The sequence below is a fragment of the Centrocercus urophasianus genome, unplaced genomic scaffold (assembly GCF_019232065.1).
Source record: "Centrocercus urophasianus isolate 14NV4802_14NV808 unplaced genomic scaffold, USGS_Curo_1.0 seq_58, whole genome shotgun sequence".
Classification (NCBI taxonomy): domain Eukaryota; kingdom Metazoa; phylum Chordata; class Aves; order Galliformes; family Phasianidae; genus Centrocercus; species Centrocercus urophasianus.
The window spans coordinates 16,673-30,073 of NW_024885177.1; the positions used below are offsets into that span (position 1 = coordinate 16,673).

General features: G+C 44.4%; 1 protein-coding gene across 1 annotated transcript in view; it reads left to right on the plus strand.

Annotated features, from left to right (window-relative positions):
* AAK1 (AP2 associated kinase 1) overlaps positions 1-13,401 on the plus strand; it is a 62,853-nt gene that overhangs the window by 5,065 nt on the left and 44,387 nt on the right. The window lies entirely within an intron of this gene.

Consider the following 13,401-nt stretch of genomic DNA (forward strand, 5'->3'; position numbering starts at 1 on the left):
TTCTTTGTTTAATTCATGATTTTGAAGAAACAAATGATGTGGCATTGATGTGTGACCTCAGATATATCTAAAAAATAGAAAACTCAGCTGCTGATGTTTTTTTAAGCAGAGCCTGTGTGTGTGTGCGCATATGCATCCTTGTGCTGAGCTGGAAGCTGATGCTGTGAGGAGGACAGGTGGAGCTGATCCTGGTTTGTTCATGATCAGGAATGTGCTGCTTTTACTTCCTGTTCATTGTTTGTATGGTTGTAAGAGAGAGGAAACCCCCAAATCTACCCATGTGCTATTAAAAGGGGAATCTGGCATGCTGTTAGAGCGGGTGTAATAGTGACGTGTGGTTTTGGGAAGCTATGTAAATGTGTAGTTGTTAGTCAGACCCTGACCTTTCAGCTTGTCGTCTCCTGTATGATAAACAATGCTCGTAAGGTTGATGTGTGCTTTTGCTGCACTGCTCAAATGATGGCAGTGAAATAATTCCAAAGCCTGTCTGTTGAAGTGCAGAGTGTTTTGTGAGAGGGATGATGTGGTGTGGTTCATGCAGGCCTTCCCTGTATGCCAGTTGCTGTTCACTCAGTGTCACAGTAAGCGTGATGATATATACTTATTGTCACAAAGACCTGACCCAGTGTTGCTGTTCTCGGAGGAACGAGGTGGATCGATAGGAAATCCCTGCCTTCTGGCTGCAGTGTGTTTGTGTGCAGGCATTTCTGGCTGCTGTTGCCCCTTGGGCTGTGATCTGCCGACTCTTCATGATCTTTGGCAAGAAGCATCTGATACCAGAGCATACGTAATTCATTGTATCTTTTACATGGCCAACATCTTAAACAGGAAATAGCCTTTTAAGTTAGGAGAATGTTCTCGGTAGGGGAGTAAGAAAGTGCATCAGAGTCCTGATGGGTGGACAGTGTGGGTTAGGAGTGAAGGAGGGATAGTGTGGCAGAGAGAAAGGGGAGGGATTTTATGAGGTTGGTTCAGGCTTGGTAGCCCTGGTATGTTCTGCTGGAAGTTGGAGCTACTCTTGGCTTTTACCTGTTGCTTTTAGTGTGGGAGGTGTCCTTGCAGGTGGATAACAATAAATGAGTTCACCTGTCTGTTTCTCTACCTGATGATCAATTGTAGCTTGAGCTGTTGTGCTGTCTTTCCTCTTCAGAGAAGCAAAGGCCTCATGGAGTTTATGGTTCTGGGCATGGTTGTTGTTATCGTTCTTTGTAAAGCAGACAGACTGCTGCTGGAGGGAAAGGTGCAGAAAACAGTTTAACAAATGAGAAACTGAACCCCATGAAGACTCATTGACTTGAAAAGGGCTACATAGGCAGTCAGTGAGGAAGCTTTCTGTTAAATGCAAATGGAACTCCTTGTCTGGTGATTTAGTCACCATGTTGTTAATATTCATGGTACTGAGGAGCTCTCATCATGGACTGGGGCCTGGTGTCACGTCCAGCAAATCCAGAACAAAGTCTGCCGGTCCTCCTGGGAGGTGCGTGGCTGCCCTTGCCGGTGCTCAGCATCTGCATGTAGTACTGGGAAACACTCAGTGCCACATATCAGGAGTCAGACGTGATAATTAATGCGCGGTGCCTTTTGATGATCTGCTGTTACTCAGAGATCATGTGAAATGCGCAAACTCAACTTTGCTCACATAGCATTCAACAGAACATGTGGCAGGATTAAACATGTATTGGATTTCTTTAAAATTAAAAATGTGCTATTTTTGGAGTGGACAGATGGTGGTTTTGTACCTTTTGCTTTTGTTTTGAAAATTAATGATGTGTGAAGCACTCGCTTTGTACCTTGTGTCACCGAGTGGGCTGGAAATGTATGCAGCAATCTATTATATGCAAGTTGGGTTTCTCAAGCAGTTACATAATTTCATTTTGAGCTGGTGATTTAAATCCCCAATATGATGGGACTTAAGAGTAGCAGTCAAAGACTAAAGTTTTGGACCCCTGCAACCCCTTCCTGTGCTGAGCTTCTGACACATGAACCTATTCACATCTTCCCTTTCTCATCAATGTATATGGGGAAAAACTCTTAAGCTCTGTTCTGTGTGGGGCTGATTTTTAATTTACTTCTTTTATTCCCTTCTCCTGCTGAATGATTACTGCTGTGTGTTCCTGAGTAGCCTGAATTCCCTGAGATCTCCTGGTGTGATAGTATCTACTTCTACCTCTTTCCATCCTCGGCATGTGCTTTGGAGTTGAAAAGTTCATTGCTGTCTTCAGACTTTGAATAGTATATCCTACAGGAATATTATGTAATCCTCAATTGGTGTTTTGGAGTGGTTCGTTGATACGACACTTCTGTGGCTTGAGAGCATTCCTGTGGTCAGACTGGAGACCTGGGGATGCTGAAGCTGGACTTTCCATGTTTAAGTAGACGACACTTGTCTAAAGCAAACCTGTGTATGCTCTTGTGTACCCCTTCCAGTGTGACATAGGTTGTAAGCTACAGCATGTGTTATTCCTTGCCTTCCATGCTGCTTTGCTTAGCAGAGATGTCAGGATGCTACCATAGTAAAGAAAATTCCTAAGTGTCTGACTTGTCTGTTGTCATGAGCCCTTTGTTGATCCTTGCAAAATTCCTTCTTACATACAGTTTGCTGTTACCATGCACAAAAGGGCTCCCAGTGTGGCTGGCCCTTGCAAACAAGTCCAGTTGAACAGCCCTTGCCCTGGCCAGGCTTGCTTTCTTCTTCCTCTCCTCCTCCATATAGTGTTCTGCTCAGCCAGGGCTGTTGTTCTTCTCCCATCCTGTCGATGGGATTCTCCGCTTCTGAATGCATGTGGTTGCAGCAACCCCTTACTGGCTTTGCAGTTCCAGTCACGTTCATTCAAAAGTCATGCTCTGCAGCATGTTTATGCCATTGCTCATTTTTCTTGGAGGTGAACGAGGTCTCGGATGCCATTAGCAGTTGCTTGAAACAGCAGCAGCTGAAATGTGCTTTTTGAGGGCTGACTGATAACAAGTGATTTCTTTTTTTTTTTTTTTAAGCTATGAGTTATTAATGACCCATTAATTTTTATTTACTTTAAGTCTTACAGTGGAGGTTCACCCCCTAAAATTGTCACAACAGAGAGGAACTGAATCTACTTTACCAAGTAATCTACTTCAGGCACTGTGTCTTGCTGCACTGTAATGAAGCACTGCTCCACCAGTCTTTAGTTTCCAAGTCTGCCTGTCAGGGAGGAATCAAGTGGATGCACAGGACTGCCTAGCAAACCTACCCACATGAATCTCTAAACATGCTTCTTGTTTTGCAAGCTAATGCAGTTCTGTAGCCTTTAAGAACTATTTTTCATGGAATTGCCACTGCAAGTATTGTGAGCTTTCATACCCCAAATTTAAAGTGCTCAGTCTGTGAGGTTACAGTGTTCTGGGTGGGCGCATAGTGTGAGAAGCTATTGCTGCCCTTGGATTAGAGCTTTGTAATAGGGAATGCTCAGGAAGAATCTTGTCATTTGATTATTTCAGTCATGATGGTAGAGATTACTTTATTTTTTAATTCCTTCTCTTTCTCTGCTCCCTTCTGACTTACAGCTTCCTATTTTTGATCTTCTGTGGGGAGTTGACTGAAGCTGAGGGATCTGGGGGAGAGTGAAGGACCTTGAAGGCCTATTGTGAGATACAGTGCTGGAAAACAAGAAATGGGAGAAATGAAGTTAAACGGTTTTAAATCAGGACTATCGAAACCCAGAGAACTGAGGGAGAGACAGGTCAGCTTTTCCCATGGTGTCAATGCAGTGAAAGTGCTTGTGAAGTGTTTTGAGGCTGTTTTCATTTGAGTGTTAGAGCTAGTAAATGTTCATCCCCAAAATCCACAAGAGCCCTAGTGAACAGCTTATGGAAAATGAGGGGAGGTAATGACCATGCTTCTCTTCTGCACTGGGTGATTCTTCTGGTTGTGTAGTGCTGCACAGTGCACTGTATGCACTCCTGGCCATGACTGCCATGCTGACATTAACTATGACATTCTGTGTATTTAAAAAGCACGCAGGCAAGGGTGGAGCCTGTAAATCTAAATCTGGCTTGTCATGGCCTAGTTATTGCAGCACTGACACTAAGTGAGAGCCCTGTGAAGGTGCTGTAGTATTGGATAATCACATTAAGATTCTCAGCTGTGGTAAGTGTGTGAAGGACTGAGTCCCTGCTTTACTCTTACTGGCCCATCAGCTCAGTGAGCCTTAGCCTTTGTTTTACCTTGGGAGAAGTCCTAAGTTAAATATGTTAGATGCACTATTAAGGGTTGTCTGGTTGTATTTAAATACCAGAGCTGAAGTAATGCTACAGCTGGAGCTGTGAGAACTGCTGTTTTCCTGAGTTGGCAATGAGAGCAGTCCCTAGAAAGTAGGGCTTGTGCTGTGCACCTTGTGTTCTTTGCCTCAGTGGTATTGTCTAATGAATGTGTGACACTGGAGATACCAGTGCAGCTTTTATTTTGTCTTCCCCTCACCTGTCTCTGAATCAGTTGTGCTTAAGGTTTTCACCCTGCAGAAAGCTCCATTTCATCAAGCCAATAGAACGTGCAAAACTGTATTGCTCATTCATGGAGACCAAATTCATGCTAGCTGCGATGTGAACTGTATGGAGTTGTTTTTTTGCTTTTTGTTTTTTTGTTTTTTGCTTTTTTCAAATGCTTATCAGTGATGGAAGAGCATGGAGCCTGATGCCTGAACCTTGAGATCTGGAGCTCCAGGGCTGCATGTACTGTTCCCATCTCTGCCATTGACTGCCCCTGGGAAACACGTGGTGAATGTCACCATGAGAAGCTGCTCAGAACTGGTGTTAATATCGGTATGAACCAGGTGAACTCAAGCTGCTTTGCTTTCCCGGCACTGCTTTCCTCTGAGTAGAAGCAAACCTTGAAGGCCTGTCCTTCCCCTGGAGGAAAAGGGAAGCACAGTCTTTTGTTCTGCAAGGAGAGAAGGGAGACTGGTGTTTCTGTGGGCTGAGTTTAACTCAGAGCTTTCCTGACTTTTTACAGGTTGCATCCCTGTTAAAATCTTCAAGCATGGTCACTATTAAATTCCCAACCTTGTTGCAAGTATACCTGCTTAGCTAACCTTCTGTCTGCTTAAAATCTTGTCCGGGGAGATGTGGGCTTCACCTCATTCTTCTGCTGTCTGTTCCTGCTTTAAGTTTCCTGCCTTGAAATACAAGGTGTCCTTTATACTTCAGCTAGGTTGCTATTTTCTCTGCAGTTCTAAAGCTCTTTTTCCTACAGCCACTTAAATGGTCAGAACTTGGATGAAACTTGACTGTGACCATTCTTACTAACAGGGATGGAGCTATTGCAGCTGGAGTTAGTGTGGGTTTTTTTATTCTTTGCCCTCCAGATAATACTTCATTGCATAGACCGTTTAATTGGCAGTTGTTTCAAGATCTGATGTGATAACTTTACCAGAGCAGTTCTGTCTTCAGGCTTGAGCTTTCTGAAGTGTTGTTCAGGGCCAACAGAATCAGCTTAAAGCGACAAATTAATCTACAGCTTAAAAGTTCAGTAAACCCACCACATTCTACTCTAAAATGATAATAACAATTATTTTGTGATGTTTAATTTCTTGTGTGGATGAATATCCTAAGATAAGACATTAAGAGCTGTATCTTTCCTTTTAGAAATGAGCATGGGGACCTTCACAGGGTCACCTCTGTGCACAAGAGGAACTACATTACTTTGTTTTCCACCCTTTATTCACTTCCTAGTTGTTAGACGTGCACAGACTGTGGGATTCTAGATCTCTGTGTTTCAGAGGCCTTGAGATTTAGTAGTGTGCTGCAGAGACCAGTGGTTCATATTCTCAGTGCACAGAAATCTTAATGGCTCATTCCAAATGCTGTTCTCAATAGCCTGAAGGAGCAAGGAGATGCTGGGCGGGCCTTTAAGTTGAAGTTGTCCCTTAAACTTGGCACTGTTATGCTTTAGCCCGAGTCAGGTGACTTGAAAAAAGAAAAACAAAGTATGAAGCTTGTTATTTTCTTTGAGGTAGAAAATATATATTGAAAGTAAACCTGTTTAGTTTAGCATTATCTGCTTTTCTCAGCTGGGGACTGTGGATAAGGGGTTTTGCTTTGTTTTTGTTCAAAACTTGACTCTGATGTTTAAGACACGGCCACATGATTGCTGCTCGGAGCTGAGGGAGCCTGGATGTCATTGGATCAGATGTCTTCTGGCCTTCCTGGTTGCATGGAGATTGCTGCTTGTTCTGCTGTCTGTACAGCATATCCTGTGTCACCACCCTGTTCTCATTGCTACGTTAAGAAAACTAAGTCACACACAGACATGAATTTTGCTCTGTTTGGTTTCAGCTGATGGCTGAGCACATCCTGTCACTGCCCTTTGCATGCAGACATTTGGCACAGAGAATCCTAATTTTGTAGCTTGGATTGTGGGACTAACACCAATTATTTATTCCCTCCACTCCTGAGACATGAAGCAAGCCTGTGACTCTAGGATAGGCTGTGTGTTTTCTGTGCATGTACCTTGGAGGGTGAAATAGCCAGGAGTCCTGGAGAACAGACTGGCAATGGACTGTTGTTCTCTGTGGCACGTCGGGTAAGAAGCTGGGGTTGAAACCAAGTCAGCGGTGAGACTTCCTGATGGGGAGATAACTGCAGCCCAAGAGCATGTGGGGAATGTTAAAAACAGGTTAGCAGGACAGTGTCAGTCCTGCCTCTGTGCAAGATGCTGGGGCAGATGCAATCCTATGCCTGAGTATGATGTGGAGGCTTAGAGTTGTGCTGTTTCACTGTGTTGCTTGGCAGTGTCCTATTGCAATTTAGAAAGGGTGAAATGAAGATGGTGAAAGCCTACCATGTCCATTAATCTTGTCCTCAACCTTCCTGCATTTGACTTATTTAGTACACACTGGTGCAAGAATAAAGTCTTCCCTTTTTTAATGCTTTTTTTTTTTTTTTTTTTTTTTTTAATAGAGCTGTGAAACCTCTAGAAAGAAAATCGAGGGCCTCAGATGTCTGTTTTTTGGTTACTGCTTAGGTGGAGATGACCATAGGAAAGGAAGAGAGTCCTTGGGGCTGTGCTGCTGATTCTGCTTTACTGTAGTGATACCAGGGAAGACTGAAGTGTCCATTGCCTGCAGAGTTCATGGTAGCAAACTAAATTCTCCTGCCTCCTGAAAAAGCAGGGGGCGTAGGAAATATTCACTGAATGGATCGGTAATTAATCCTTCACCAGACTGAAGAAAGCTTGGGAGTAACAGACCTAATGTTCACTTTCAAGTCTGGATTCTTGGCTACGTTCAGGGCCCTTTATGCCATGTGGCAGTACTAGGAAACCTATGCAGACATTTCTTCCTTTTGATGATTCATTGTGCCATACTCAGAGTGTATTGTGAGCCGTTCCAGGATGAAGGTTATAAAGCCCCCTAGTGTTATTCTGTCATATAAATGACTGAAGCTCTGTGTGTGGGGAGGTTGTTTTGTCTCATAGCTGGTGTTACAGTACAACACAAACATTGTTACACTGACCCGTGTGTTTTTTACTCAGGTTCTACATTTTTTTTTTTTGCCTTTTTGTTCGTCCTGTGATTTAAAGAACAGAAGACATCTTTGCAAATTGCTCCTGTTTCTGATGCTCTGAGGAAAGTCAGAGCAGAGAGAACATTCCAGGTTGAACTCAGTAAATCAGGGGTTGTGTCATCTTGACTTTGCCCAGTGATAGAACTGTGATCGTGAGCATTACAGCCTTGCCACTAAGCCTATCTAATTATTGTGGCTTCTTAATTAAAACTGGAACCACTTTAAAGGAAAAAAACAACATAATGACGCCATGAGGGCATCTCTGTTTTTGGCATCTCTGTATCTCTAAGGGCATTGGAGATGATTGATAAAGCAGAAGGACAATGTGCAATGGATCCTGACTGTTCCAATTCCTTGTTCTGTATCAAGAGCAGAACACTTTACAATATTGATCCAGGCTTGTGGGAGGACTGAGCAATAGAAAGGGATAATATTGTAAAAAGAAACTTATTTTAGGGTGAAGTATCTTGCCCAGGAAGCAAAGAGCTTGAAAATGATAGAGTGGTTACATTGTAAGGGCAACAGTGGCATTTGAGATGGTCCATGTTTCAGCAGGTGTACTGCATTAACATACCTTCCTTCTTAGGCAATGGGAGTGGAATAAAAGATAGTAGAAGGATATTAATGCAGCTTAATACTGACGAAAATAGCACTGCAATCCTAATGCCTCTCGCAGTTGAGTAGTGGAACTACAATTAGAATAAAAAGCCTGTATAACAACAAACCAGCAAATAACACAAGATCATGCGAGACATGGTGAGCGAGGGGCCTGCTGCCCTTGACCACATTATTGCAGTGTTCTGTTCCTTCTGTAGGTGCTGTCTCTGGTGACAGCTGCACTCATGGTGTTGGGTACAGCTGACACTCTTTGAAAGTTTCCCTCGAGGTCTCTGCAGCTCAGCAGCCTTAGCGTGGCCTGTGGAGAGCATCACAGAATCACAGAATCACAGAATCACCCGGGTTGGAAGGGACCTCAAGGATCATGTAGTTCCAACCCCCCTGCCTAGCAGGGCCACCAAACACACACATTCAGATCAGGTTGCCCAGGACCCTGTCCAACCTGGCCTTAAACACATCCAAGGACGGGGCATCCACAACCTCCCTGGGCAGCCCGTTCCAGGGCCTAACCACTCTCCTTGTATAGAACTTCCCCCTAACATCCAACCTAAATCTTCCCTCCTTCAACTTGGATCCATTTCCCCTAGTCCTGCTGTTGTCAGCCCTTTTGAAGAGTTTACTCCCCTCCTGGGTGTAGGTTCCCTTCAGGTATTGATAGGCTGCAATGAGGTCACCCCGCAGCCTTCTCTTCTCCAGGCTGAACAAGCCCAACTCCCTCAGCCTGTCCTCATAGGGGAGGTGCTCCAGCCCCCTGATCATCTTAGTCGCCCTCCTCTGGACCCTTTCCAAAATCTCAATGTCTTTCTTGTACTGAGGGCTCCACACCTGGACACAGTACTCCAGATGGGGCCTCACAAGAGCCGAGTAGAGAGGGACGATCACCTCCCTGTCCCTGCTGACCACCCCTCTCCTGATGGAGCCCAGGATCCCATTTGCCTTTCGAGCTGCCAGAGCGCACTACTGGCTCATGTTCAGTCTCTCGTCCATCAGGACCCCCAGGTCCTTCTCTGCCGAGCTGCTCTCAAGGACCACTCCTCCCAGCCTGTACGGGTGCCTGGGGTTCTTCCGGCCCAAAAGTTCCCGAAGGAACTTATTTTCCTCTGGTCCTACAGCTGAATCACTTGTCCATCTTCATCTGTGGTTTACGGGTGGGGAGGACTGAGCTGAGTTATTACTTTACCTTTGGAAACGAGCAGTGAGAGCTGTAGGAAAGCCGTGCTGGTACATCAGAGTGCTGTTCCCTGATGTGCTTGCAGAGCTTGATGCTAACTTTGGCTGAACTTGGCTGTTGTTTAAACAGCTACAGATGTTTGGACAAAGTTAAGCAATCCTATGTTGTTTTTTTTCTCCCTTGGCCTTTTCATGTGTAGTGAAGGGTAATTCCTATGTAGAGATTTGCTGAAGCCATCTTTGTCCATGGAAAAAATGCCCCTGATGTCTGATGATGGGTGATGTGCTATGTGTTGGCTGGTTATGCCTGCAGCCATGGAAAATGGAACAGTTTTAGTAATGCTTAAGGAATGGTGAGGCTGGAAACACCCTGAGCAAAGGGACTTGGTATGGTTTTCCTGTAGTTGGATTACAACATCCTGACTTATGGAGGGGGGAGGAGGAGGGCAGGGAACGTGAGCCTTCCCCCCCTTGTACTTAGGAGAGTCAGTGCTAAGGAAGTTCCTCTGGCCCGCTGGATAAGGCGAGATATGACATAATTCTTGGTGGGCAGGAGTTAATAAGTATTTGGATTGTGCAGAGAGGGAGTGGGTTTGTGCCTGGTTCAGCAAAGCACTTAAAATGATGTGCCTGCAAGCATAACTGGGGTTTCAAGTGCCTTGCTGGCAGTCCCTGGAGGCAGTCTTCCTAGGGGATTGTAGGGGACCTCTGAAAAGCATGTGGTTGTCCTTTTGTCTTCTGTGCTAAAGCACAGTGGGCTGTTCCGCATGCAGAGCTTTGAGGTGGATGAGACAGCTAAAACACAGAAAGCTGGAAACAATTTGATGGAAAACCACATACATTTTTCCTGCTCAGAAAAGAATTTCACCCCTGAAAATTTGTTTTGAGTGGCATCTAGTACGTCTGTCAGGAACTGCCGTAATTCTAGATATCACTAATTTGTTGATAGAAGGGCAATGGAGAGAACTCAAACCGAAGCAGTGTGTGGTTTTGGGTTGGATTTTGTTTTTAATGATCTGGTAGTTGACTCTTTCAAGTCCAAGGATTTGCTTCTACTCAACTGGAAAAAGGGGTGACTTCTCTTCAGACCTCACTGCTTTGGGGCTACGTGGTCCAAGGCAGCTGGACAATGTCTGCAGGGGAAGATGGATCTGTGCCCTGGAGATGCTTTGTAGCTATTACTGCAGAGCTTAAACATGTGGCTGGGAGATCATCCTGCTGCATGTAACGTCTTTGGGAGGTTCACTCAGCATGGATTTTAAAAGGAAGTATTCTGAAAATTGTATTTGGATGAAGCTATTCCTGTTTTCTCAGCTCCTCCGATGTCTCTTGGTGGTGGATCAGCACAGCAGGGTAACATGGCAAATGCGCTGTTCCATTAATTTTGCAGCTTGCAACAAAGTAATATCCTGTGCCTGTTTTCAGCTGGACATTGCTGGCTGCTGATGACTTTCTGCTTGCAGGAGAATTCCAGGCTTTGGTCACTTAAATGAACCAGTGCTGTCCCGCTTACCTCTCTAAGAGAGGGATCACATACAGCCTCGTGCAGCTGGTTTTACCTAGGTTAGAAGTGGCTACAAGGAGCTGTGCATCCTGCTGAGCTTACAGAAGGGCTGAAAATACAACTGTCAGTGCTGAAAACCGGCCAGTACACTGACACAAGCTGCACGGAAACATGCTCTGTATAGCCAGGAGATCACTGGAACTTCACATTTTTTCCAGCTTATAGTAAGACCAGTTTGCTGGAAACAAAGGCTATGCCTGCCAAGATGACAGGATGTTCCCGTGTTTGCATAGCTTTGCCTCTGTGTTTTGGCCCACCTTCTTTGGCCATGTGTGCACAGCTCTCTGACTTAACTTGGGGCAGTTGAAGCTGTTGGCCTGACCTTGGCTGTTGTGGAGTTGCTTCATTCCTGATGTGTCTCTGGGTTGTGGCAGAGCTGCCATATTGCTTTAGGGGCTGGCAGTTTCTGCCCGTTGTTGTGGTTTCTGAGAATAGAAGTAACCAGTCCTCCCATAATGTGTATTTGGTGCTTCATAATCATTGCCTGTCCATTTGCCTGGCATCTATTTCCTTTTAACTCTGTCCAGATTTAGTAAGATTGGGGGTTGGACTGGAATAGCCAGGAGGAAGCTGATGCAGTCAGAGGCCCTGGGAGCTGAAAGACCATGGGGTGGTGGAGCTGTAGATATGCAAGGAGGAAGGGGATAAAGGCAGTCAACAGCTAAAGCATGCTGATTTTAATAGGATGGTGTTGTTTGAATTTTTTCTTCCCTTTCTACTTCCCTCATCCTCCTCCTGCTTCACAGTGCGGTACAGTCCTGTTCTCTGTGTGCAAAGCTGGGAGTGCTGAAGCCAATTAGCAGAGGAAGGTGTAATTAGTGCAGAGGAATTCAAATTGGGGTGGCACTTTTGATACCTCTTCTGATTTTTTTAAATGTGCAGTGACTGAGGGAAGTTTGCTCTGCATTTTTTTGTGTCTTTCTGGGTCACATCCTGGGAACAACTGAAAGCAGGGCTCAGCTGCTATTGGTGAGGAATATTATGACCTGTTTTGAGGCATTGGAGCAGAGGATGCAGTAATTTCTTAGAACTTACGCATCTTCTCTTGAATGTGTATGGATCAGATCCTGCTTCTTGAATGGCACAGTATAAAAAAAAATTGTGATATAGTACAAAAATGACAATATGTACCCTGACTAAATCTGTACTTCTTTTCTCTGGAGAGAAGCCTGCTGCTTTTACTAGTAGCAAAACTGTCATGCTTTAATCAGCCATCAGTGGGAGTTGAACAATAAAGCAACCAAATTGGTAGGAGTGCTTGCAGGCTATGTAAGCGAAATGATTTTGTACAGCTTCGGTTTGCAGGAGTTGAAGATGAGAGAGAAAAGGATGCAGGATGCAACTTTCCCGTGGCTGTAAGTGCTGCTACATCAAAAGCAGGGCAGCTCCTCATCAAACTTTGCCATTCTTTTCTTCTGTGCAGTTCCACCTGTTGTGTGTGGCTCTCTGCTTTCTGGGCAGGGTAGTGCAGGCTGTGTTTCTCAGCTCCAGTGTGTTGATGTTGCAGACCTGTGCTGGAAGACTTTGTTGTTTTTCTAAGTTCTGAAGTTTATTTGCCAGCTAGCCCTGGTAAGAAAACCAGCACTGGATCTGGACTAGAAGAAAGGTACATTGCATAGAACTTTGCTAATGAGATATTAGCAGTCAGCGTGAGGAGGTATTGACTCCACTGATTGAGAAGATGACTCTTAAATTTAGTGGATATCATTTTTTTTTTTTTTTTTTCTTTCTCTTTCTAAAATGAAGTTTGATTGTTCTGTGTTTTTCTGCTCAGCTCGTGTTTCTTTCTGCTGAGCATGGACTGCAAACAGAGGTAGGATATCCTGGTGGCCTCCAAGCTGGGAGAAATGAAACTCCTGCTGGAGCTTCTCATTAAAAAAAAACAGAACTGTTTTGATGATGACTGAGACTGTAATAAAAAAGAATAGTTGTTTTTTCAGTGTAGTGTTTTCTCTTGCATTTCTGTGGTTCATAGAAACATAGGGAAATCAAAAAATAAGTCCAAACCTGATCACTGCAATGACTCGAAATGGGATGTTTTACAAAGGAATTAGGAAAGTAGTGCTGACTGTAGGTCCCTTGTTTCTGATAGCTCCGCTGCAGGTGATAAGAGGGGGAGCTCAGAGTGCTGTCTTGCTTTCAGCACAGGCATCTGTTGTGGTATGGATAACACAGAGTGATGGTGCACATTTCTCAGCCTAGTAATGAGACAAATGTGGCCACAGGTTTAGGAGTTCTTAAAAATGATGTGCAATTTGTGGTGCTGAACTTGAAGCGGTGTAAGGGTGAGGGTTTGAATTTGAAGCACTATGAACATATTGGGCTCTCTGGAGCTACAGGACTTTTAAAACTCCCTGGCAGCAGTGAGCAGCATCTCTGTGGCTCTCTATCCCAGAGCCATGGTTGATTTTTTTTTTTTTTTTTTTTTTTTTTTTTCCTGAATTTGAGTCTGCTGCATTTTGTTGCCTGGTTATAGTTTTTTGAATGGAATCTTCTCATCCACTGCATCATTTTCT